Genomic DNA, 25,251 nt, shown 5'->3' with positions numbered 1-25,251 from the left:
GCCTCATCATGCAGCAGCTTCTCTGCCAGATGCTGACCTCTGCCAGCTGCCCGTTCCCCTCTGGGAGACAGCCCAGTGCGGATGAGCCGCATGGCCACCTGGACTGGCCCGTGATGGCCACGGGAGTGTGAACTCCCGTTCCCAGCTCTCCATCATGCAGAGGTACCGACAGTCCCATGAGCACCTGGCTTTCCGTGCGGGCTGCAGCCCCCAGGCTGGTACTAGAAAGAACCACACCTGAGCTGGCTCCAGGGTTCAGCTGATGCTCTCTGCCTTTGATGCGTCCACGGTGCTCTGCGCAGACCCTTCCCAGCCCTATCCCAGGCCTCTGCTGAGTGTGGCCAGGGTCTTCCATCAGCAAGCTATTTCACGGAGTCTGGGTCGTTATTGCTTATCAAATTCTACTTGTTCTGCGATCCCACCCCAACCCCAAACCCATGTGCCCAGGGCCCAGGCTCTTATAAAGCACAGTGTTGCCTATTTAGTTCAAGGAAATGTGCTTCCGCTGTGCAGGTCCCCGGCCACTTCGTAGGGCTATGCAATCAGCCTTTTGGCCTCCAGCTGAACTTCCTGCCTCTGCCCTGGACCCCTCTGTCCACCTCTGTCTGCCTCTGTGCCAGGCTTCTCCCAGGACAGCTTCCAGGCCTGGGAGTCCATGGAACTGTGAGTGTTGCCTTCACTTTGCTGAGAAAATGCTTATCAAGTCTGGTTGTGACCCCACGTCCCCCGGCATAGCACCATCCGTGCTGCAGGGCCAGCCTCTCCCACTCTGGGTGGAGGCTTGCTTGAACTCTCTCTCAGGGCCCATGGAGGTTCTCCTTGCCTCAGGGGCTTCCTGCCTGGGGCGGTGGGGGGGGGGGCTCCCCAACCACGTGGGCCGCTAGTGGGCCCTGAGGATGGCTTGTGGAGTTGGGGCCTCCCATCGGCTCCCCTGACCTAATATCAAAGGTAAGCAGCAAATTTATGAACCGTCCACTCGAAGCCACGTTTAGGATTTCTGTTTACCTCCCAAGCGTCTGGAAAGGCGGCCTTTCAAAGGCTCTGTTTGATCAGAGCTCTAATTGATTGCCAGAAATGTGCATGTCGAATAATAGAGAACCTACAATGGCAGCTGCAGTGGGCATCCTGTGAGAAAGTTAATTAATCCTGACACCAAATACCAACTGTCTCAGCAACAATAGTCGTAAGAGAGCCGACTGCGACTGCGAACTGCGAACTGCGTGGTATTTCAAGTCAGGCAGCTGGAGGGCTGTTTCTTGGTAGTATTCTCTGTGCCTGAATGCTGCTGTGGATTCAGTGCCCCAGGCAAGGGCCTGCCTTTTCTTCTGTACTGGTTCCAAGGGTGGGGGGGGGGGAGGGGTCTCCAGACCCCGGAGAACCCGGTCGTCAGCATGCAGACAGAGGGAGCCTTCGTGGAACCTCCCAGGGCTCCTATGGCTTTGTATTTTTTCGCCTCCCCTGGGAAGCTGGAATACAGGATAAGTTCCCCTCCTGCTCCCCCAAATAACTTGTGGGAGGGCCAGCAACTTGGAAAATGGAGTGTTTAAATCTTATGGGGAGACCTTCATCGCCAGCCTGGGGCTTGATAAAGATGAGGAGATTATTCCAAAAATGGTGGTGCCCTGCCAGAAGAAGAGAGGCTCTCGGATTTCGGTCCACTCACAAGTGGCCAAGAGAAACAGGGGAAGTGCCCTGGCCCTCGATGCCTCCAGAGAGGGTAGAAAGAGGTCGGGGACCTGTGTTTGGCAGAAGTAGGAACAGCCAGGCTGTCCGTGGCTAAGAAGAAAAGCCTGGTTGTTCTGAAATGGAGGTGATTCTCTGTGTCCATTCCGGCTGCTGGAATGGGAGCAGGCCCTCCCTGGATGTCCCTGGCCAGGTGGGGGGGGGTGCAGGGCCAGCAGGGACCTGCTGACCCCCATGGGCCTTGCCAGGTCTCTGCGCTCGTGACTTTGTTGGTTTTTTGAAGGTGAGCTGTCTGTCCAGAGACAAGTTCACCAAAAATAACACAACCCTGCTTTCGCCAACGCAAGCGAGGGGCCCCGAGAGGGCAGGGAGAGGGCACTGCTGCATGGCCAAGAAAATTCATATTTTTCTTTGGAGGAAATGGAAAGTGGTGCTGGGTCCAAGTGGTAGGTGACCTTGCTATCAAGTTAAAATGCTGCTGGGGAAATTAGAGAAGACAAACATGAGAAGAATGCTAATGAGCATTGGTGGACCAGAGCCCAGAGCCCTGATTCCTCCACCATCCACAAGGGGTACTGGTGTGATGATGCCTATAAATAGACACTTAAAAACCGATTCTAAATTGAGTTAAGATGTGGGCCTGTTTCCTCCTATGGAAAAGCGTTATGTAAAGTGCAGAGCTCTGCCCTTTTTCCAAGGTAGCTTGATGATTCTGTGCCTTTGAGGGGAGTCTGTGTGGAGCATGTGGGGGGGCGTGCTCAGGCTACAGATGAATGAGACTCTTGTCCTTTCGAGAGACTCACAGACTGAGGACAGGCAGAGGGAGAGCTGTGGCCCCTTCCTGCAGGTGGAGCAATGGGGCAGGCTTCACTTCCAGCACCAGGAAGCCCAGCTGAGCCTGCAGACTAGCTCTGGGTTTCCCCGCAGTGCTTCTGGGCTGGGAGGAAGTGGGAGAAGCTGGGTCCATGGGCACGTGGTCATTTCCAGGGACGCACGGTGGCTCTGGGCAGTGCAGGTGGCTGTGGACCTGAGAAGGGAGGTGAGAACATGGGGAACATGTGGGGAGAACTCTAGCCTGTGCTGGTGGTCCAAGGCTTCTGGGTTCTTCCCTGCAGCCCTCTTGGTCAAAATTGCCCGGAGCTGGAGTAAGGGATTCTGGGAGAGGACAGAGGTCTTTCTCACTGACCTGCTTGAGTTCATAGAGCCAACTTATTAACAGAGTAAGGAATTGAGGCCCTGTCTGAGGACCACCAGGGCAGTGTTCCTGCCTCTGGATACAGCACTTAGTGTGTGCACCGACTCTGACATCACTTCCTTTTGGAGGTCCTGGGATGGTGGGGTTTGGGGGTAAAAAAAAGAAATACTGTTTGATGCTAATGGGTTCCCAGGCAGCGTTTTGGGGGCTTTGTGGCATTCACTTTCCCAACCAGCTTGGAGGTCAATCTTATTGTCCATTGGTGTGTTTTCGAAAGGAACAAAGACATTCCTTTATAATGCCCTGTGTCTTTAGCCAAAGTGGAGGGAGAAGAGGATTTTTAAAAAAAAATTTAATTCCAGTATAGTTAACATACTGTTTTATATTGGGGAAAAAGAGGAATTTGGATGTGATGTTTAAGACCAATAAATCCCCCTCCTCTTGTACCACCCCAGGCTTCCCGCTCTCTGGCCATCTTCTGCCCCTCCTTGAATTCCTGATCTAACCCAGGGCCTTACCTTGAGCCACAGAGCATAGAACATATTGGACTTCCTCTCTAGCTTTCGTCTGCAAAGCTTTTGCTGTCCAAGAGGAGCGTGAAACCCGATGGCCTCTTTTCTGTTCTCTTTGTGAAACCCCCTTGCCCAAGAGGAAGGGTGAGCCGTGAGCTTGGGCAGAGGAAATGCGTGGTGCCCTGCTTTTCTTTCTCTTTGCTTTAATCTCTCTTCACCCCCCTCCAGCCCCCACAGGCACACCCACCTCCCTCTGAAAGTGTCCCAGAATACCGACTCGAGCACTAGCGGGGTCAAGCTTTGTTGTGGGGAAATACATATTCATGAGGGCTTTGAGGAGCTTCATTAAAATGCGGATAGTCTCTCCTTCCAGAGTGATACACAAGCCATTGCTTTATTTGCCCAACACGACGTTCTTAAGGCAATAATTAGGTGAGGAATGGCTAAAGAAACATTTTAATTATTTGTTTCTGGTAATTTGTGATCGTCTCATTAGAATTATAATCGGTTCACTTTTACAGGTAATTCAAAACCTCTCACTCATTCAAATGTCTGTACTTGAAAGGGCTCTATGTGAACACTAGTGTCTTTTTGGAAACCCAAGTAACTTCCTCTATTTCCTTCTGTTTTATTCCAGAAAGATTTCGTCACCAGAAGGTTTTTGGGGACTTTACCACACCACTTGTTTTCGGTAAGAAATATGAGGTTGCCTTGCATGGAGTGAGGCTTTGCGTCGGACATGGGTGAAATGGAGTTGTTGTACTCGAGGGACGCTACATTTCAGGTGGAATTGGGCATTTGCCACAGTTCTTTATTTCCTGGGAAGCCGTGGATGTGTCATTCAGCGCTAGTCTGCGCACAGGGAGTCTGAGGCTGGGGTTGATTCCCAGCCAAGGAGCCCGTGAGTACTGGGCTCTCGGGGGGACGCTAATGTTGCCTGGAATGGACGCCTCTCCCGCCACCCCCAAGACAACAGTAACACCCACCCCCTGTCCCTGGCTCACTCTACTAGTGCTTGTGAAAACCGTAGTCCTTACTGGATTCAGACACTTGTTTGTGTAACTCCTACCTCGATTCCGATTTATATCGAACGTCGCTAGACATCACCGACAATAAATGCCATGTACGACCTTTTCACTATCAAACTCGGGCACCGTTGCGAGTCTAACTAGAAGTGAACCCCCGTGAAATATCAGGACACTGAGAAGACGAATCTAACTTGCATCAGAAAGAGCCCTCCTAAGCTGCTCAGGGATGAGGGACGGCCCGTGTTGCTGTCGCCCCTGCAGGTGAAGCTAGACTGCGGTCCCGACCCCACTGGCCCAGAGTCGGCACTTGGCTTGCTCTTGTTGGTAGGACCTACAGCAGCAGATTTGCAGCCCAGGTGCCTCCTGAGTGCCTGGTACAGGGGACACTTGCAGGAGATATATTCTGACTGAGGATGAGCCACCGGGGATCTTTGGCTTGGTTATGGGAAAGCTGGTGCAGGGGATGAGATAGGTTTGGAGAGCAGGGTGGAGAGTAGGCTGTTGTTGGAGGTGAAGACGCTGAGCCAGGAGTGGTCACTGCGTCTTGATGCCAGAGCAGATCTGAGCTTCTGATGGATTCTGTGGGTTCTTACGCATCCATGGGAGGGAGCACTGCTGGGCTTGGATAGGGCTGCGCCAGTGGTCATATACGAGGAAGTGTAGTGGCTTGGGGACTTCTAAAGGAGAGGAAAATTTGGGGTTTCCCAATGGGGAAGTTCTGTGCCAATTCTGAGGATAAAGATGAAGACCAGGAGGGGCCAGGTTGGGATACCGGAGCATCGAGACCCGGGTCTCAAACCACTGTTCTGCCTCTGGGGTGGCAGAAGGATGCAGGGACTGCTGTTTAGGGTTACTGAAGGAGCCTTCTTTCGTAAGTCACGGCAGCTGTGTTTATTCAATTTCTAATGCAGCCTCTGTCCTATGTGTAGGTAGCCGTCCATGAGCACTGTGCTGTGCATGGGCAAGAATTCGCCTCCCATTGTACGGAGGTCGGGGGGGGGGTGTTCCTGTCACGGATGTCCTGGATGGATTCTGCAGTGGCTTTGGGTTTGGGAGGGTGCTGGCACATTCATAAGACATTTAAGAGTTAGAACAATCAGCCCCTATCCAAGGAAGCAGAGGGTGAAATGTCAGAGGAGCTGCTTGACTTTTAATGCATTTGGGCAAAGAATAAATGAGCATTTTTCTGAACGTGTCCTTGGTTGTCGGTCTTTAAAGTTTCAGAATTTACTTCTGTGCTCTCAACGAAGCCTTTTCCATCTCGTTTAATTTTAGACTCATAAACATTCGTCAGCCTCAAATAGAGGAGGTGCGTCCCCTGCCCTCAGCTGTGACAATGCTGCAGAGTTTGGGGGATTCTGGGAAGCGAGGCGATTTCGTGTGTAACCGGCAGCAAGGACAGCTTGTAAAGAGAGAGGTTCTTATGGGGGAGGGGTCTCACAAACTGCAGTGAAATTCCATTTTCCTGGGAGCCCCGGGTCAAAGAGCCAGTGCAGTCTGTCAGTCCTCTAGGAACTGTCCACTGTGAAATTGGCTTCTTAAAGTTTATCTAGATGAATGGGGGTCGCCGTTGCTTTCTGACGGAGCCACAGGACAATTCTGTGGGTGCCTCTAAGGTATAAGATATTTTTTTTCTTGTGAGCCCCAAGAAGACCTAGAGGGATCTTTATGTATCCTGAAATACTATTAGAGTATTGAAATCAGCTGCAATAGACAAGCCATCTCTCTCTCTTTCCGATTGCACTCACCCATCTGCGGTGTAATGGGACTGCCATTTAAGTGAATATACTCATCACAATTCTCTACAGCTTCCCTGCAGAAAAGCATATTTCTTCTGTGAGAGAAAAGTGGCAATGAGATGGATATTTTTAAATGTCAATTATGCTAGAGTGAATCTCTGTGAGGAGAGCTGCAGAGAGAAGAGACCCGGGTTTATTTATTTTTTTTCTGCTGCAAATGAACCATTCTGTGACATCAGAATACTAATACCCGGAGTCTGTGCCTGACAATTCCTCATAGAATAACTTGGTGAATATGCTTCCACTTAACGGTAAAAGTTTGGGGCCGTGTTCTATTTTTTTCCCTGGGAGAATTCAGTCCTCGGACTCACCATCCTACAATATTAACCCTTTCGTTATGTGTGACTTGTAATTACAGTTGACCCTTGAACAATATGGGGTTAGGGGTACCGACCGTCGCATAGGTGGAAATCTGCATCTAACTTTTGACTCCCTAGAAACTTAACTACTACTCACCTACTGGTGACAGGAAGCCTGATAACATAAACATTTGATTAACACATATTTTTTATGTTATATGTGTGATATACTGTATTCTTATGATAAGCTAGATAAAAGGAAATGTTATTAAGAATATCATAAGGAAGAGAAAGTACATTTACAGTACTGTCATGTATTTATTTAAAAAAAATCTGCATGTAAGTGGACCCACACAGTTCAAACCCAGTTCAAACTGTATATAAATTTAGTGACTTCCTGAAGAAGTGGTGGGAGAATTAATAAGCTATGTTTAAATCATGGGAAGTCTCAGAAAATATGTTAAGTTAGAGGATGTTGCATTCGTGAAAATGGTTCCCTGATAGGATGTCAGCATGCTCTTGCACGTAGAAGTGCTATGTAAAATCTGACCAAGAATGATTTCTGAAGTATAAGATCTGAAGAAGGCCATGAAATTCCCAGCTACTAGACCTTAAATGGAAAGACGAAGGTGGAATGTTAAGGGGAAGCTAGCATAAGGGTGAGGCAGTGAGATTCCTGATGGATGTTCTACTTTAAGATTGTGTGATATTTGTGTAGGGAGGACAGAGGGATGGGCCGGACAGGATAGTGAGCCTAATAACAAACTCTCACGTGCACAGGAACACAGGAGGTGGCAGAGCTGTTATTGATCAGGTGGGAAGTGATGCAGGACAACTGGTTGTCCACATGGGAAAAGATAAAATGAGATCCCTACCTCACATCACACACACAAGTAAATGCCAACAGAATGACAATGAAGGGCAAGATACTAAAATGGATAGAAGAGATTTTCTGTACGCCCTTGCAGTAGGACAAGGTAAGACACACACAGGCACAGAAAAGACTGAATAATTAGACATCAGGGTTAGCCATTTCTTTAAGAGCAGAGACACTATATAAAATTTAAAGCAAACTATCACCTGGAGTAAATATCTGAGATGCATTTACTGTAAGGGATTAGCATTCGGTTTGTATAAGGAACTCTTTCAGATCAATTAGAAAAAAGACAACATAATTGAAAAAACAAGCAAATAATATGAAGAAGGAGGTGGGGATGAAGGGTGTGTTCATGGATGTGTGTTACGTTACTCTCTATGCTTGCTCCTGCGTATTTGAGAAGGTTGATGACAGAAGAGGGACTATGACACACCTCGCTGTATGCCCACACAAACCTCTCTGCTCTTGTGTTGTGTGTCCCTCTGGCAGGGTGACCTTGCTCCTGTTCACTAGCTACTCCTCTAACTCAGCTGGAACTGCTGGCTTCCTAGGCTCACCTTTTTATAGGTGGTTCTGCATTCGTCTCATCATTGAAATGGTGATAGGACTTCTTTTTTTTCTTCTTCCCAGCTTTTTTGAGGTATAACTGGTAAACAACCTGCATATCGTGTATTCATTTTGGTGAGTTTGGACATATGCATACACTCATGTTACTATCACCACGATTCAGGTAATGAACTTACTCATCACCTCCCAAAGTTTTCTTGTGACCCTTTGTTTTTTGTTTGTTTGTTTTGTAGTGAGAACACCTAACCTGAGATCTGCCTTCTTAAGCACTTTTTGAAGTACACAGCACCTTACCGTTAACTGTAGGCATGATGTTTCATAGCGGTTCTCTAGAACTTACTCATCTTGCATAGTGAAACTTTCCACCCATTCAGCAGCTCCCCATTTCCCCCTCCCCTCAGCCCCTGGCAACCACCATTCTACTGTCTACTTCTGTACCTTTGAGGACTTTAGACATAAGAGGAATCATGCAGTATTTGTCCTTCTGTGACTGCCTTCACTTAGCATAATGTCCTCCACGTCCGTCTGTGGTGTTGCGAATGGCAGTATTTCCTTCATTTTAAAGGCTGAATACTATTTCCTTGTACATATAGACCTCATTTTCTTTATCCATTCATCTGTTGATGGCCATTTGGGTTGTTTCTATATCTTGGCTGAACAAGCCAGGCTTTTGCACACTGCTCTGCCCTGTTCTTTCAACAGCAGTGTCTCCATGGGTCCTTTTTTTGGCTCTGTGTGGCCGATTCCTCTTCTGTGTGCTTCTCCCAGACCAGGCTTATGGGCCACTCTCTTTGGGGTCTTGGTTGGACATTTAAGCCCCACGTGAGCCTGCTCTGTGCTTTCCTGCCTCACTGCTGATCTCTCTGTGGACTTGCACGTCCGCTTGGTCTGTATCCTTCACAATGTCCAGCCCAGTGCCTTGTGGGTAGTAGATGTTCCGGAAGCCTGTGATCATCATGTATCTCTAGTTTCTTAAACTAACAGAAGCTCATTGTCCTCATCCGTAAATGGGGACTCATGGTTTTCGGGGGTGGTTATGAGAATGAACCACATCACAGATGGAGAGCATGTGGCATGTAGCAGCCCCCCAATATTACTGGTGTTCTTCCCTGGAGGAGGCAAAGGGAGGGCCTGGGGCTGGCCATTATGATTTGCTTTCAGGCTTGGTATGTGTGTTTTCAACTACTTGAAAATAACTTCTGTGACACCTAACTTTTTTTTGTTTTTTAAAGTTGTATGTTAAGAGAGAAAAAATTTCATCAACACCTTTTTTAAAAGATGAAAAATGTGCTAAGAAAATAGCACGTTGAGCTGCTACTAGGTTGAGCCCAACATAATTTGTGTGATTAAATTGAAGGAAGTTAGCCATTACTGTATGTAACTTTTTATTAATGATATTCAGATCTAATTAATTAGACCCAGTTCTCATTAATTACATGAGTGTGCAAGCTGGCATTCTCAAACTGTGTTCTGTGGAGTCCCACGAGATGTTCCTAAAAATAGTAATCCGCATTCAGATCAGGCTGGGGACACTGTGTACTGCCCCCTCTTGGAGAGTCCCAAAGCACCACAGGAAAGGCCTTTTGAAGTCCTGCAAGAAAATCGCTTACTTAATTCTGTTTAACTCCTCATTTTCCAAACTGATTTTGACCACATGTGCTTCTGGATACACAAGGAAAGGCTAATTGAAGTCAGAACAACTTTTATACCATTGTTTGTGCTTGGACTGGTTGATGAACAGTGTCTATGTTTATGGGAACATTCCTTACGTCTTCCCGGGGAGCCCTGCGGGGTCTTGTCTGTTGTGGAACACACTGCTGCGAGTTTGGCTTTCATGGAGTCTGGAGCCACGACAGATTCGTCTCCTTTCTTGGACAAATCACTTAGTTTCCTTTGGTCAGTCTGCAGGCAAATATGGTGGTAGCCTGCGGGCTCTGGGCTCTTCAGGGTGGCTGTCAAGGTGAAAGTTAGCACTTGGAAGTGCCTGACTCTGCTCCTGGGCTGTGGAAGGGCTCTTGGGGTTGTTACCAGCTTTGCCAGAGACCCTCAATGACAAGGAAGACCTTGTCACTGACTGTGTCCTAGCCTCAGGGGTCAGGGGAGAGTGCCACTCACCTCCTGGCAAGGTCTTTCTAGGAGCTTGGAAAGTGAACAGCTGACCTCCACTTTGTTTATCAGCCTCAGGGGTCAGGGGAGAGTGCCACTCACCTCCTGGCAAGGTCTTTCTGGGAGGTTTGAAAGTGAACAGCTGACCTCCACTTTGTAGAGGGTTTTGGTGGTCGGACACACCGTTGAGGGATTTTGGGGAGAGATGACTCATCAGTCCTGTAGGTTAAGCAGGAGGAGTGAGGTTTAACTTTTCATCTTGAAGGGGGAGTATACATTTCTGGGAGAGAGGGAGAGAAAGGGGGAGTGTACCAGGCAAACAGAAATGTATGTATGACTGAAGCATGGAGACATGAAGAGGCCTGGCAGGTCCTGGGGAATGGAGCTAACCCTTGAACAATGTGTGGGTTAGGGGCACCAACCCCTTCCCCCGCCCTGTGCAGTTGAAAATCTCTATATAACTTTTGACTCCCCAAAAACTTAACTACTAATAGCCTACCGTTGACTAGAAGCCTTGTCAGTAATGTACATAGTTGATGAACACATATTCTGTGTCGGTATTACATACTGTATTCTTACAATAAAGTAGGCTAGACAAAAGAAAATGTTATTAAGAAAATCATAAAGAAGAGAAAGGACATTTACAGTATTGTACTGTGTTTATTGAAAGAAATTCTACATATAAATGAACCCATTCAGTTCAAACCCATATTGTTCGAGGGCCAACTGCAGTTTGACTTGCTTGACAGAGAAGCCAGAGGCTGAGGAGTCCATCCCTTAGCCAGGCTGGCCGAGGCAGTGGGTGGGTGTGACCTCCATGAGGAGTGGAGGACTGCACAGGGGAGCGAGGAGCCTGAGGAGAATGGCGGGAAGGTGGGTGGGAACCAGGAGGGAAGAGGGCTGAGGATTTTCAGTGACCAGGTGGGAGTTGCTGGAAGAAGAAAGGATTTTTTTTTAAAGATTTTATTTATTTATTCGACAGAGATAGAGACAGCCAGCGAGAGAGGGAACACAAGCAGGGGGAGTGGGAGAGGAAGAAGCAGGCTCATAGTGGAGGAGCCTGACGTGGGGCTCGATCCCATAACGCCGGGATCACGCCCTGAGCCGAAGGCAGACGCTTAACCGCTGTGCCACCCAGGCGCCCCAATCAGAGTTCCTTAAACGGAGCAAGTAGATGTGGTGATTTCTGTCTTACAGAGAAGATAGGTTTCTAGGCACGATGTGTTAGGCAAGGCTGGGCAGTATGCATTTGGGCTGGGTGCTATGGGGCACAGCATAGTGAGTGAACCATGCCCCACGCCTGCCTCTCCTCACCCTCCCCTGCAGACTTGGAGGCGCCTGCCTGCCTCGTGCACTTGCTGCCCACAGCCATGGTCACTGCCCCTAGGCAAGGAGAGGACACCCAGATGGCCTGGGAGCCCAGCCCTGCTTTGATGGGAAAGTTGTTTTGTGACCTGCTGCTTCTTTGTTTTCTTATACAACAAAGGACATGGGGAGGGGTGATGGGGGGGTGTAATGGGCAGAGAGCTCAGTTTTGCCAGAGGAAAGAGTTCTGGGCATGGATGGTAATAATGAGCTTACAACAGTGTGAATGTGCTTAATGCCACTGAACTGTACACTTCAAAACACATTTTAAAAAACAGCAGGAACACAGCACCATATCCTTGAATGGTATTATTACAAGTCACGGAGACACTAACACACGTAGGTTCTACCTACAATCATTCTTCACACCCCTGAGTTTCTACCTTCCCATCATTCCGGGACTTGGTTTCCAGTCTCTCCTGTGTCCTTTTTTCTCTGCTCTGAATGTCATCCTGATGGTGTCTCTGTCCTTCTCCGGTCTGGCCCAGGTGGGAAGCTGTTCTCTACGATGCTTTTATTAGGATGGTGTGTGTGTGAGTACGTGTGTGAGAGTGTGTAAGTTTATATGAGTCTTCGTGTGAGTGTATGTGTCTTCGTGTGTCTGTGTGTGTTTATGTGAGTGAGTCTCGGTGTGTGTGAGTATGTATGAGTCTGAGTTTGTGTCTGTGTGTGTTTGTGTGTGTGTATGAGTCTGTGTGTGTATGCGTCTATGTGTTTGAGAGTGTGTGAGCCTGTGAGTGTGACTGTGTGTGTGTATGTATAAGTCTGTGAGTATGTGTGTGTATGTGAGTGAGTGTGAGTCTCTGTGTGAGTATGAGTCTGTGAGTGAGAGTGTGTGTCTGTGTGTGCATGTATGTGAGAGTGAGTCTGTGTGTGTGTGAGTGTGATTCTCTGGGTCTGTGTGTATAGGGGAAGCAGACTGGATCCTCCTTCCAGAAGCGAGCCTAGCCTGGGAACCCTCCCCTGGTGGCCTTAACCCCGTAGAGCACCAGGTCATCATAGAGAAGGCTCCAGGAAGCCTGACTCAGAAATGAGGGCATGTTTCTAGCGCCTTGACAGTGGGCAGAGGCCCTGGGTCAGAATGGAATGTGAAGGAAAACTTTCAAAGATGAGCCCCTGCCGCTAATATGGTGACTTCTCTAGTCTCGTCTGAGTTGCATTCCCCTTCCTTCGCTAGAACAGTCCACGCCGCATAATGATCACTCGAACTTTCTAACAAAGTTGGCTGAAAGCCGGAGGAGGCTCTGTAGATTTGCCTTTTCAGAGCCTCTGTTGATAATTGCATAGTGTGCAAGACCAGCAATATAGACCATATTATTTTTTTCCAATAAGTTTTTTAACTTGAAGTATAGCACAAACAGAAAGGTATAAAAATCCTAAGTGTTTATTGCCGTGAATTTTCTCAAAGTGAACACATCTGGAAAACTATCACCCCATGAAGAAAGAAAACATCCCTAGAACCCAAGAATCCCCCCCCCAGCCTTCTCTCCCAGCCACATCCTTCCTTACCCAAAAGTAACCAGAATCTTATCACCAAATCCTATTTTTGCTGATTTTTGAATTTTTTAATAAATGAATTTCTACAGCTTGTACTCTTTTGTCGTAGCTTCTTTTGCGTAATGAGAATCATTCGTGGTGTTGAGTGGACAGTAGTTGATTGGTTTTCCCTGTCATGTAGTTGTATATTGTGTAAATATACTAGAATTTACCCATTCTACTTTTGATGGAAATTTGGCTCTTTTCCAGTTTTTGGTCATTATTGCTGCCGGGAACGTTCTTATACGTTAGGTGCACACGTGATCGCATGTCTATTGATCTACTTAGGGATGGAGTTGGTGGATCGTAGGGTGTGGGTATGTTGATATTTTAGTGAACACTACCAATCAGTTTCCTGAAGTGGTTATAACAAATTCCACCCTCACCTATAAGTGTAAGAGTTTTAGTTCTTCCACATCCTCATGTGTTGGTTGCCATTTTGACGTTGATTCTGATGGATATAGAGTGAGATCCTGTGGTTCTAATTGCATTTCACTGAAAACTAATGATGTGGAGTATCTTTAAAATATTTAAAAAATATTTTCATTGTCCTTTTGGTATCTTCTTTTGTAAAGTTCCTGTATGAGTCTTTTGCTCATTCTTCTCTTGGGTTTTCTTTCCTTTTGTGCTTTGTAGGGTTTCTTTACATGCTCCGTACCTGATGACTTTGTTAGATGCCAGCATTCCATATATCTTCTTAGTTTTCCTTTCTCATTTTTAGTAGTATCTTTTGATGAAGAGAAGCCTAGCTTATGAATTGTTTCCTTTAGGATAATTGCTTCTTGTGCCCTGTTTAGGAAATTTATGCGTACCCAAGAACACGAAAACAGTCTCCTTCTCCTTCTAGAAGCTTTATTGTTCAAACTTTCACTTTTCCATCTACGGTCCACTTGGCGTTGATTTTTGTGTATGGTGTGAGGTAGACGTCAGGATTCATTTCTCTTCCAGTGGAATAAAGGTCTGATTCCATTTTTTTGGTGTTTGACTGCTGGCTGCTTTCAAACCCCACCTCCTGCTTTTCCTTCTGCCCCACATCTGGGAAAGCTGATAAGAAAGCTTGCATATAACCTCGAGTGGTGGTGGTGGGAAGTTCAGACAACATCATCCTCAGCCTCTGCATGCACACTCCTCTGTGGCTTCACTCCCTAACCACCGTGGCCACTCAAGACATTTTTGGACTGGCCTTTGTGCCTGCCATGTTCTCCCCAGAAAGACCAATATATGAGTAATTAATCTCTTCACGCCCTCTATATAACTGGTCCATCACCAGTCTCAACATCCAAACCAATTTTGTGTGGGGAGGTAGATCTCATCATCCGTGGCAGGATCACAACACACTACAATGTTCCAAATTACTGTCTGTGTGCAACTCTGTTCAATTCTGCAGGTCTGTTGGTCTGTCCTTGTACCAGTACCACCAATACCACAATATCTTAATTATTGTGATTTTATAATAACTGTTTACCTCTGCTCGTTTTAAGCCCTTCAGTTTTGTTCTTCAAGGTTATCTTGCTGTATTTGGCCCTTTGCATTTCCATATAAAATTTACAATCATTCCGTCAATTTCTGTACAGACACTTTCTCATAAAATCCTACTGAGGGAGTTGATATCCTTATAATATTGTCTTCCAATCGATGAACCTGTCATGTATTTCTCTTTGAGTTTAAGTTTTCCTGATACATTTTGTAGTTTTGTATATACAACATCTTCTGTTAGATTTCTTCCAAAGTATTTGGGTATTGTTTTGTTTGCTGTTATTGCTGTCAAACGTGGTTGCTTTTTTTTTTTTTTAATTCTGTGTTATAATTGCTTTTCACAGGTATTTATAAATGTGATTGTTTCTTATATGTTTCCCTTGTATTTAGCAACTTTGTTAAATTCATTTATTAGTTGTAATAATTTATTTGTAAGTTCTTTTAGATTTTCTGCATGTATAATCATGTTGCCTACGAATAATGAGAGTTTTTTTTTTTTTTTTCCTTTTTTGCACTGATTGCAAACCCCAGTTCAATAATTCCCCTCTTGGGGGAAAAATCCTTTAGTATTTCACTTCGAATTAAGCTGGTTGCTCTCAATTTTTTGTGAATAGTATTTATAAGAAAGTTTTTATTTCTAGTTTGCTACAGATTTATCATGAATGGGGTTTGAATTTTATCAAATACTTTTTCTGCATCTAATAAAATAATCTTTGAATATTTTCCCTTTAATGTGGTGAATTTTATGATTGATTTTTGAATATTAAGCCAATCTTGCATTTCTGGACTAAATCCAACTGATTTCTGATGTGATATAATTTTTATGTATAACTCCTTTTGATTTAATAATTTTTAATAGTTTTTTTGCAACTGTTTAACAGTGATTTGCCTGTAATTTTATTTTCATATAATGTCACATAGGTCAGGTTTTGGTATCAAGGTAAATGACTTTATGTAGTGAGTTGGGCATTATTTCCTCTTTTTATGTTTCCTGGAAGATTTGGGGCAATATTGGTGTTTTCCTTTTTTTTAAAAGATTTTTTTAATTTATTCATTTGAGAGAGAGCACACTCAAGAGCAGAAAAGAAGGGTCAGAGGGAGAGGGAGAAGCAGACTCCCTACCGAGCAGGGAGCCCCACACCGGCTCTGATCCCAGGACTCTGATATCATCACCTGAGCCAAAAGCAGACACCCAACTGACTGAGCCACTCAGGGGCCCTTCTTTTATATATATATATATTTTTAAAGATTTTATTTATTTATTTGACAGAGATAGAGACAGCCAGTGAGAGAGGGAACACCAGCAGGGGGAGTGGGAGAGGAAGAAGCAGGCTCATAGCAGAGGAGCCTGATGTGGGGCTCGATCCCATAACGCCGGGGTCACGCCCTGAGCCAAAGGCAGACGCTTATCCGCTGTGCCACCCAGGCGCCCCTCTTCTTTTATATTTTCTTCCCCTCCCTTCCTCCCTTTCCTTTCCTTTCCTTTCCTTTCCTTTCCTTTCCTTTCCTTTCCTTCCCTTCCCTTCCCTTCCCTTCCCTTCCCTTCCCTTCCCTTCCCTTCCCTTTCCTTTCCTTTCCTTCCTTCTTTCCTTCCTTTAATGTTTGGAAGAGTTCAATTGGGAAGCCACTGGGGTTGGAAATTATTTCAGAAGTTTAATTATAGATTCGATTTCTTTAGTAGATACAGGATCATTTGGATTTTTTTATCTTCCGGTGTCAGTTTTGCTAAGTTGTGTTTCAGGAAGCTATGCATGTCATAAACATTGTCACAGTTATTCGTGTTATTTGTAATGTCCATCATTGTCTTTCATAAGTGATATCTACCTTTTCATTTCTGATATTGTAATGTTGGATGCTCCCTCTTCCTACTTCCCACTTCCACTTTTATCAGTCTTGGTAGGGATTCATGAATTTAATATTCCCCAGGGGGCGCCTGGGTGGCTCAGTTGGTCGAGTGCCCGACTCTTGGTCTCGGCTCAGGTCTTGATCTCAGGGTTGTGAGATTGAGTGCTGCCTCAGGCTCCACTCTCAGTGAGGAGACTGCTTGAGATTCTCTCTCCCTCTGTCCCTCCCCCTTTCTCAAATAAATAAGCAAATCTTTTTTTTTTTAAAAAAAGAAAGTAAATGAGTATCTAGATTATTTATTTTTGCAGCCTTTTTCATTTTCTAATAAAGGAATTGAAAGTTATAAATTTTGCTGTAAACCTGCTTTAGCTGTAATCTACTACTTTTAATTATTATGGTTAAAAAACACATAATTTGTCATTTTTAAGTGTATAGTTCAATAGTGTTAACTATATTCACATTGTTGTGAATCTTATCCCCAGGACTTTTTTTATCCCTCAGATCTGAAATTCTACATCCATTAAACAGTAACTTCTCTTTTCCCCTTGTCCCGAGCCTCTGGCAACCCCCATTCTACTTTCTGTCTCTATAAATTTGACTATTCTAGGTGCCCCATATAAGTGGAATCATACAGTATTTGTCTTCATGACTGGCTTTTTTTAGCTTAGCATAATGTCTTCACATTTCATACATGCTGTACCATATGTCAGAATTTCCTTCCACTTTAAGGCTGAATAATATTCCATTGTATGTATATGTCACATTTTCTTTATCCATTCATCCATTGATGGACATTTGGATTGCTTCCACCTTTTGGTTATTATGAAAAGTGCAGCTATGAATATGAGTATGTAACACTATTTTTTGATATGTTGTATTTTCATTAATCTGTTCAAATGTTTTTAATTTTTTTAAAGATTCTATTTATTTATTAGAGAGTGAGAGAGCACGAGGTGGGGGGCTGAGAGCGGCAGAGGGAGTGGAAGAAGCAGGCTTCCCGCTGAGCAGGGAGCCCAATGTGGGCCTTGATCCCAGGACCATTGGATCATGACCTGAGCTGAAGGCAGATGCTTAACTGGCTGAACCACCCAGGCGCCCCTAAATGTTTTTAATTGTTATAACTGTTTGCTTCTTTGATATGTGAGCTATTTCAAAGTGGTTAATTTCCAAATGTCTGCATATTTTCTAGGCACATTATGTTGTTTATTTCTTGCTTAATTATACTGTAGTCAGAAACATATCCTTTATGATTTTTAACATTTAAAAATTTGCTTAGACTCATTTTAGATTTGCCCACCATATGATTAATTTTGATAAAATTTTCTGTGTGCATTTGTGCGTAGTTTCTTCTTGCAGTAATTTACATATATCAACAAGGAAGATTTTGGTAATTATGGTGTTCACGTCTATTTCCATTCTAACTCTTTTCTGCTTGTTATATCATTTACTGAGAGAAGTGTGTTCAAGTATCCCACTGTGATTTCAGATTTGTCTTTTTATAGTTCTGTCAATTTTCCCCTTTATACATTTTAAGAGCATATGACTAAATACATATAAATTTAGAATTTAAATTTGGAATTTATTCCTAGCAGGTTGCCCCATGTTTTATTATGAATTACTTCCTTTTTTGCCTTAGAAATGCCTCTTTTCCTAAAGCCTACTTCGTTTAGGTATCACTATAACTACACCGACTTTCTTTAAACAATTTTTTTTTTTTTACTTTCGAATAGTTTTAGATTTACCGAGACATTGGATAGATAGTAGAGGGAGTTCTCATGTATCCTATACCCACTGTTCCCTACTGTTAACATCTTATATTAACACTTTCCACGGCAAGCAATAAGCCAGTATTAATACATTATTATTAACTACAGTTTGTCCTTCTTTCGGGTTTTCTTAGTTTTTACCTAACATCCTTTTTCTGTTCCAGGCATTCCATTTAGGATACCACATTAAATTTGATCTTCATGTCTCTTTAGGCACGTTTAGATTATGATAGCTTCTTAGACTTGCCTTGTTTCGGATGACCTTGACAGCTTTGAGGAGTACTAGTCAGGTATTTTATAGAATATGCTGCAATTTAGGTTTGTCTGATATTTTTCTAATGGTTATACAGGAGTTATGGGCTGTTGGTGAAAGGACTGCCTAGAGAAAAGCACCCTTCTCATCATATCAAATCAAGGGTACGTAACGGATCGCCGTTATTAACCTTGATCACCTGGAAGTTATGTTGCATCCCCATGGGGGGCAGTAGCTAACGAATTATATGGAATTTTTGCCCATAGATTTGTCTCTTTTCCCTCACTTACTGATATGCTCATTTATTTTTTTTATGTCTGTATGGACTTGTGGATATTTATTTTATACTTTGGGCTGTAATCCAGTACTATGTTATTTATTTTGTTGTTCAAATTGTTCCATCTTTCACTCTTTCCTAACATATCCAAATATCAGACTCATTTTTCTTTTCCCCCTTCTCTCCAGGAGTTTGGCTCCTCAGGTTCTCATTGCATTAGTAGCCCTAAACTACAGTTTCTTGTATCCCCAACCTCATAAGACTGCCAAAAGTTCTATTTAGTCCTGTCGCTTCTTAACCACCACTTCCTGCTTGGTTTTTAAGCCTCTTGGCTCCTACTGGTTATGAATCCACAAAAATGCCTTGGTGAGAAAAGCTGCAGAAAATGCTGAGATTATTTCAGTTATATTTTCTTACTTGTCATGGGGCATATGGGTGGCTCATTCGGTCAAGTGGCTGACCTTTGATCTCAGCTCAGGTCTTGAGCTCAGGGCTGTGGGTTCAAGCCCCACATTGGACTCCATGCTGGGCATGGAGCCTACTTAAAAAAAAAAAATTTTTTTCTTGTTTGTCAGGATCTCAGCCCCTCAAGTCCTAGTTATGTTGGCAGCTCTCAGATGTTTCCACAGAGATTTTTTATTATTTTATTTTATTTTATTTTATTTTATTTATTTGACTGAGAGAGACAGTGAGAGAGGGAACACAAGCAAGGGGAATGTGAGATGGAGAAGCAGACTTCCCGCCGAGCAGGGAGCCCAATGCGGGGCTTGATCCCAGGACCCTGGGATCATGACCTGAGCCGAAGGCAGATGCTTAACGGCTGAGCCACCCACGCATCCCTCACAGAGATTTTTAAAAATGTCATCAAGAGTTTCTGGTCGTTCTTGGTGAGTGGATTAGTCTGGCACAAGCTGGTGCAGCATAGCCAGAAGTAGGATTGGTCAAGCATAACGTTTTTTGCTTTCTCCACTATGTCATAGTTAATGGTGCCTCATAATATTTGAAGACCTGGTGCTTTGCTCTCAGTCATCAAATATCCTAAGTAATGTAGATTTTATATGTCACATAGGAAAATGAATTATTCTGTACATATCCTTTATCTATACCCTTAGTCACAAGGGCTATCAAAAAGGATGTCTGCTGACTTCTCTTCAAGGTAAGGGAGAAAAAATAATGATCTTGGGAGAAGATAGCCTTCATCATAGAAGTTTATGATGAAAGGAACAGATGGGGAGAGCTATGTGAAATGGTCTTTTCAGTCTTGGGGACCTAGCAACAGTGCAATTACTGATGCAAATTTTTGGTTTGATCTTAAAGAAATTAAGCCTCTCTGTATGGTTAAGAATGGATTGGTGTGAGGACATCACTTCAGAGATGAAGTCTGTGCCTAACATCAGGGTATCTGGCAATGACAGGGTACCTTTAATTAGATCCAGCTGGATATGTAAGCTCTTCCCTGCATGGTCTTGCTAAACATTGCCTCTGTCACCCCTGCACTTGGGCTGGATATTTTCCAACCCCTCCAGTTTTGTGTATTCTGTGGTTCTAAAGAGCAGCTGTCTTCCTTATTATCACCCACAATGGAATACAACCAAATCATTGAAAAAGTCCCCACAGATTGAGTTATCTACGAATTGATGCCATTTTAGTACGATCATTCAGTTAGGCACAAATCCATCTCACTTTGTCACATCCAATTTAACACAGTTCAGTTTGACCCACAGAATGTTGGGAAGGACATGTCATGGATTTTGTTGAAAACCAGGTGCATTCTCTTTCCAAGATCTCCTTTGCGTATCTCTCTATATACCCTATCATAGAGAGAACTGGGAGTTATTTCACAAACAAATGGTTAGCTCTCGCAATGGCTGCTTCTCTTAAAAGTGATCACAAACCAACCCTTTAATAAGTGCATTTTAGAACTTCACTGTCCAGTATGGCAGCCACTAGCCCGTGTGGCTATTTCTATTTAATTTAATTAAAATGAAACAAGTTAAAACATCAGTTTCTCAGTGAACTAGCCACATTTCAAGTGCTCAAAGCCTACTGTATTGAGCAGCGCAGATAAAACACTTCTATCATAGCAGAAAGTTTTATGAACAGCCGTTCTAAAATCTTGATTCTAGAATCAGATTGAGACCTACCAGTCTGCAGATTGCCACAACATCCTTTGACCGTTTTACAAACATCTGCATGGTGCTTTCCTGTAGACAGTCTCTATCACTTGCCTTCTTTCCCACATTTCCTCCAAAATCACAGTCAAAAGCAACTCTGTTCCTCTGTTGCCCAGATCAGTCTAGAAGGCAGGCCTTGGATAGCTATGGACTACCTTTTTGGTTTTCAAGGAAGTTGCATAAAAAATGAAACTAAGTCACGTCTGGTATTCGAGGATTTGTCCCTGATTTGTGTATTGCTGGTGTTTATATGACTGTCACTCTTGTTAAGATCTATATATTGCTTGTCCAGGATGCCTGTTTCTAATCAGAAGAGGCATGCTCTTGGAGAATCAGCCAAGTCGTCTTACACCTTGAGTAGATGCCATCGAGGGCAGTTACAGTGAATGAGGACCCTGTAAAGTGAGTGTCTGGGGTCCCTCATTTATATCTTTTACTGCATCTTTAGTAGAAGAAATTTTCCTGTTTTAAAAGGCAAAATGTCCCCAGCTCTCCTGGAGCGACGACCTCAACCGCTAGTGGGGAGCGCCTCTCCTGTCCTGTGCCTGGCTGCCTCCCCAGGATCTGCATTCACCAGTTTGGTTTGCTGGTGGATGGTAAGGAGGAGAGGGGCCGATGGAAGTATCTTAGGACCCAGATTCTGGACGGCATTGTTAGTGGTAGAGCTTATTATCATATCAGGAAGAAGAAAAATTTTCTTAGTTGAGAGACTACATTAAAAAAAAAAAAGGAGTCATCAGGCAAGCTCAGGAAGATCCGCCCACTGTTTGGAATACTTGCTTGCTCGGGGATGTCTGCACCCAAGTAGCAGATCGTGAGTCAGGGATGTGAGGGGACAAGGGTGTAGGAAGAGCTGGAAGGAGGAGCTCTGGGCTATGGGGCAGGAACACCCATGATGTGACCTTAGCAGGTCCTCCCAGTGCAGAGTCTCAGTTTCCTCCCCTGCCCCTTCTCCTTTCATGGAATTTTTGTGACAATCAGAGGCATTTCTGTGCCTGGAGCTGTGTTAGACACTCTGCACGTATCTCTCTGATCCTCAGAATACCAATAAGCTGGTATTCGCCTTCATTCTAGACGAGGCAACGAGAGCATAAAAACCATGGCTGTCAGCATGAGCGCTTAGTAAACATTCACGCCAGTTCTTTTTTATGGGAAGATCCCTTCGTTCCTGGGTCCAGTCTTTTCTTCCAGAGGATCTTAGGTGGGTGGGGAAGGTCTCTTAGCCTTTAGCACCTCCTAGTGATGTGGAGATGGCAATACCAGCTTCTAACCTGAAGGCGGTTCATGAGAACGTGCTGCCAGGGGCCCTGTGCCCTGCAAAGGACTGGTTGGACTATTATGGTCGAAGCTTCAAGGAAAGTGTCGGTGGAAAACCGGGAACCACTGCAATGAATTTCAGAAAGCAGTGCCTTTGTGGTGCACACTCTAGCTCAGGTAATGGGCTTGGTGGGCAGAGAGAAGCGGCGGCTCTTCTGTCTGTCCGTGGGGTACCCGTCCCCGATGTGCTGTTGGGTTTCAGTGTCTCTTCTTACCCTCTCTGGACTTCTCTCTCTCCTCCCTTTCCCCTTTGCCTGTTTCTCCTCGCTCTCTGTCTCTATTTCTCTCTCCCTGCATTCCGTCTCCTAGTCTTTCTCCCGCTTCCTTCATCGTTCAGACTTTAACAGGTTCCTTTCTCCAGGTTATGCCTATTAAATAAATCCGGTGGTTAATAGGCTTAATGGTTCTTTCCAGGAAAGCCAATCTAAAGGACTATAAATTCTGACTACAAGAAGATGATAATGATGCCAGGCACACATCACTTTTGTGAAGGGAGGGTTGGGTCCTGGAGCAAACGGTTTTGGTGGTGTGTTTGCACAGCATGGTGTCTCACCTGTGTACAAATGAGAAACTGGAGTTTGACGCTCTGGCTCCCTGAGCTGGCACATCTCAGTGGCCGTGCTGGAAAGAGAATCAGAACCCAGAGCAGATTCACCCAGCACTCTCTTTGGTTCTGAGATACTCCTGTTACCTTCTCATTGACAATTTCCTTCTCTCTTTTCTCTCTTTCCAGAATTCCCATTTAGCTGATGTTGGACCTCTTAATTTCCTCCTACACATCTTTCTTGTCTTTTGTAGTTTTCCATCTCTTTTCTGTTCTGCTTTTTGGGATATTTCTGACTTTAAATTCCTATAATGAAATTTTTATACTTTCTACTTTAAATTTCCAAGAGCTCTTTCTGTCCTGTCATCATTTCTTTTTTGTAGCACCCCACTTTCATTTTTGGGGAGTAGTATCTTCTTACATTTGTTGACAGCATTAATTACTATTTTATTTTTTTCTTTTTTCTTTAAAGAGGGAGAGAGGGGAGAAGAGGCAGAGGGAGAGGAGAATCTCAAGCAGACTTCCTGCTGAGCATGGACCCCCCCCCCCCAATGCGAGGCTCGATCTTATGACCCTGAGATCATGACATGAGCTGAAGTGGAGTGTCAGACACTCAACTGACTTTGCCACCCAGGCACCCTTATTTATTTATTTTTGGCAGTTTCTTCTGTTTCCTGCATTATCATTGTTTCATTTGCTTTCCTTGCACTCACTTATCTGGATTTTTCTTTTCCTATGTGAAGTCTTCCTCCCAAATCTGTGATCCTTGATCCCCGAAAGTGGATTGGGATCTCTGTTTGCACCTGTGGCTGCACATTCATCAGCCAGGAGCATTAAAAGGCACCAATCCTGGGGGTCTGTTCCAGGCCAGTTGGATCAAGATCTCATGGAGTGGGGTCTGGGTATTGATAGATTGATAGATAGAGATATGTAGATGGAGACATAGATTTTAATTCACCAGTCATTCTGATGTTCGGCCAGAGCCAAGAACCACTACTTAGCTGGGTACTGTTTGGTACCAGTGCTGGTTCTTTCAAGAGTTGGCATACTTACCACATATTGAAACCGCTCTAGAGCTTTTTAATGCACCGAGTGCCTAGGAGACTGTGATGGCATCCGTATGATTTTCCTTCCGTCTTTCCTTCCGTCGTTGGCAGATTGCAGAGTGGGATGGTGTAGTGCTTAGTTTCAGGGACCCATGGGCAGGAAGGATAAACTCCCATGTTGGGGGGCAGGCGGTCCATCTGCCAGAGGCGTCTGTACAGCTGCAGTAGCAAATATGGGAAGGAAGGAGGTCAGTCCAGCTGTGATGAGTGCGGTCAGGAGGGGCCATCTGAGGCAGATGTGGCCAGCGAGCAGCCCCTGGCTGGGGATGGACCGAGATCTGTGAGAGAAGCTTCAACAAAGGCCCAAAAGTTTGGTCTTTGGGCTCTAGTGAGGCCAGTCCTCCCTCTCCTTAGCGCTGGGAGAAGAGTGGAGGCCCGCGGTGGCGGGATATGGCATATCAATGTCAATATATATACATCCATAGTAAAAAGAAGCCGTGGTTTGAGAGTGAAGAGACAGTGGAAAAGACTGGACAGCAGAGGAATGGTGAGACAGGTGTCCAGGACCTGGGCCACCATCCCTCACTGCCTTGTGACCTTGCCTCAGTCACATCTCCTCTTGGAGCCTTGGCTTCTTCAACTGGGAAAAGAGGATCCTGTTGGTCCCTGCCTAGCAAGGGAGTAAATGGGCTGGTGTGTGCTGGGGGATGGGCTACGGAGGCTGGAGCACAAGAGGCCAATTTGGTGTTTTTTGTTACCTCAGTGTTTATGGTATAACCTTACCCCATGCTGTGGAGATCGAGTTCCCTCTTGAACTTGCAGACTGGATAAGGCATGAAGATGGAGGGGAGAAGGAATAAGCAGAAGACCAGGGTACTCTCGAGGCTGCCGTCCTACTCACAGTGAATTGGGCAGAGAGATGCTAGGCTCTTGTTGGGAGGGCCCCACGGTATCCCCTGCCTTATCCTCCTCTTTCCTTTTACCCATCCTATTCCCTTGGGGGTGGGGGCTGTGTCATTCTCTAAGGAGGCAGGTGTCCTTCTCCATTCCCTTTTGGTTCAGGACGATTTATTTTTGGTTAAGGATATTATGGAAAGGCCAAGATTGTTTGTATTTTCTTTGTAAAACACTTGAAGATCTGCAGAACACAGATGTACATTCTCTAACAAAATTGAGATGTCACAGATAAAGCCAGGTGCTCCTTTAACCACCAATGATAGCATTCTTCCACTCCCCAGAAAGAACCACTCTTAGGGGTTTAGAATGTCTCCCTCTGGATCTGTTATTGCATGCTTACGTAAGCGTATGTGTATTTGTACAAGCATGTGGCTATATTTTGTTTTTTCATGAATGGGGGGTATCTCAGAGTCTGTGCATTGTTCCGCTACTTGAATATCTCACTGCACCAGACTTTAGAGACCTTGCATACAGCACTGCCTGGAGAGCTGCCTCCTTCGTTTTCACCACTGTGTAGGTTTCCAGTGACTGCATGCGCTGCATAGTGTTGCATGAACACTTTCCTGTGATGAACGTTTAGGTCATTTTCTAACATTTGCTCTACAAGTGGTAATGTTCGTGGGCTCTTG

General features: G+C 44.8%; 1 protein-coding gene across 2 annotated transcripts in view; it reads left to right on the top strand.

Moving 5' to 3' along the window:
- Nucleotides 1-25,251, top strand: part of APBA2 (amyloid beta precursor protein binding family A member 2) — a 235,930-nt gene that overhangs the window by 111,355 nt on the left and 99,324 nt on the right. For both annotated transcript variants that reach the window (XM_045795359.2, XM_045795358.2), the window contains exon 3: nucleotides 4,028-4,081. The gene's annotated coding sequence lies outside the window, so the exon portion shown is untranslated. The remainder of the gene's footprint in view (nucleotides 1-4,027; nucleotides 4,082-25,251) is intronic.

This window comes from Ursus americanus, chromosome 28, assembly GCF_024610735.1.
Source record: "Ursus americanus isolate L20-20 chromosome 28, mUrsAme1.1.p, whole genome shotgun sequence".
Taxonomy (NCBI): domain Eukaryota; kingdom Metazoa; phylum Chordata; class Mammalia; order Carnivora; family Ursidae; genus Ursus; species Ursus americanus.
The sequence above is the reverse complement of the archived record's forward strand: the minus strand, read 5'-3'. Positions and strand labels throughout refer to the sequence as shown.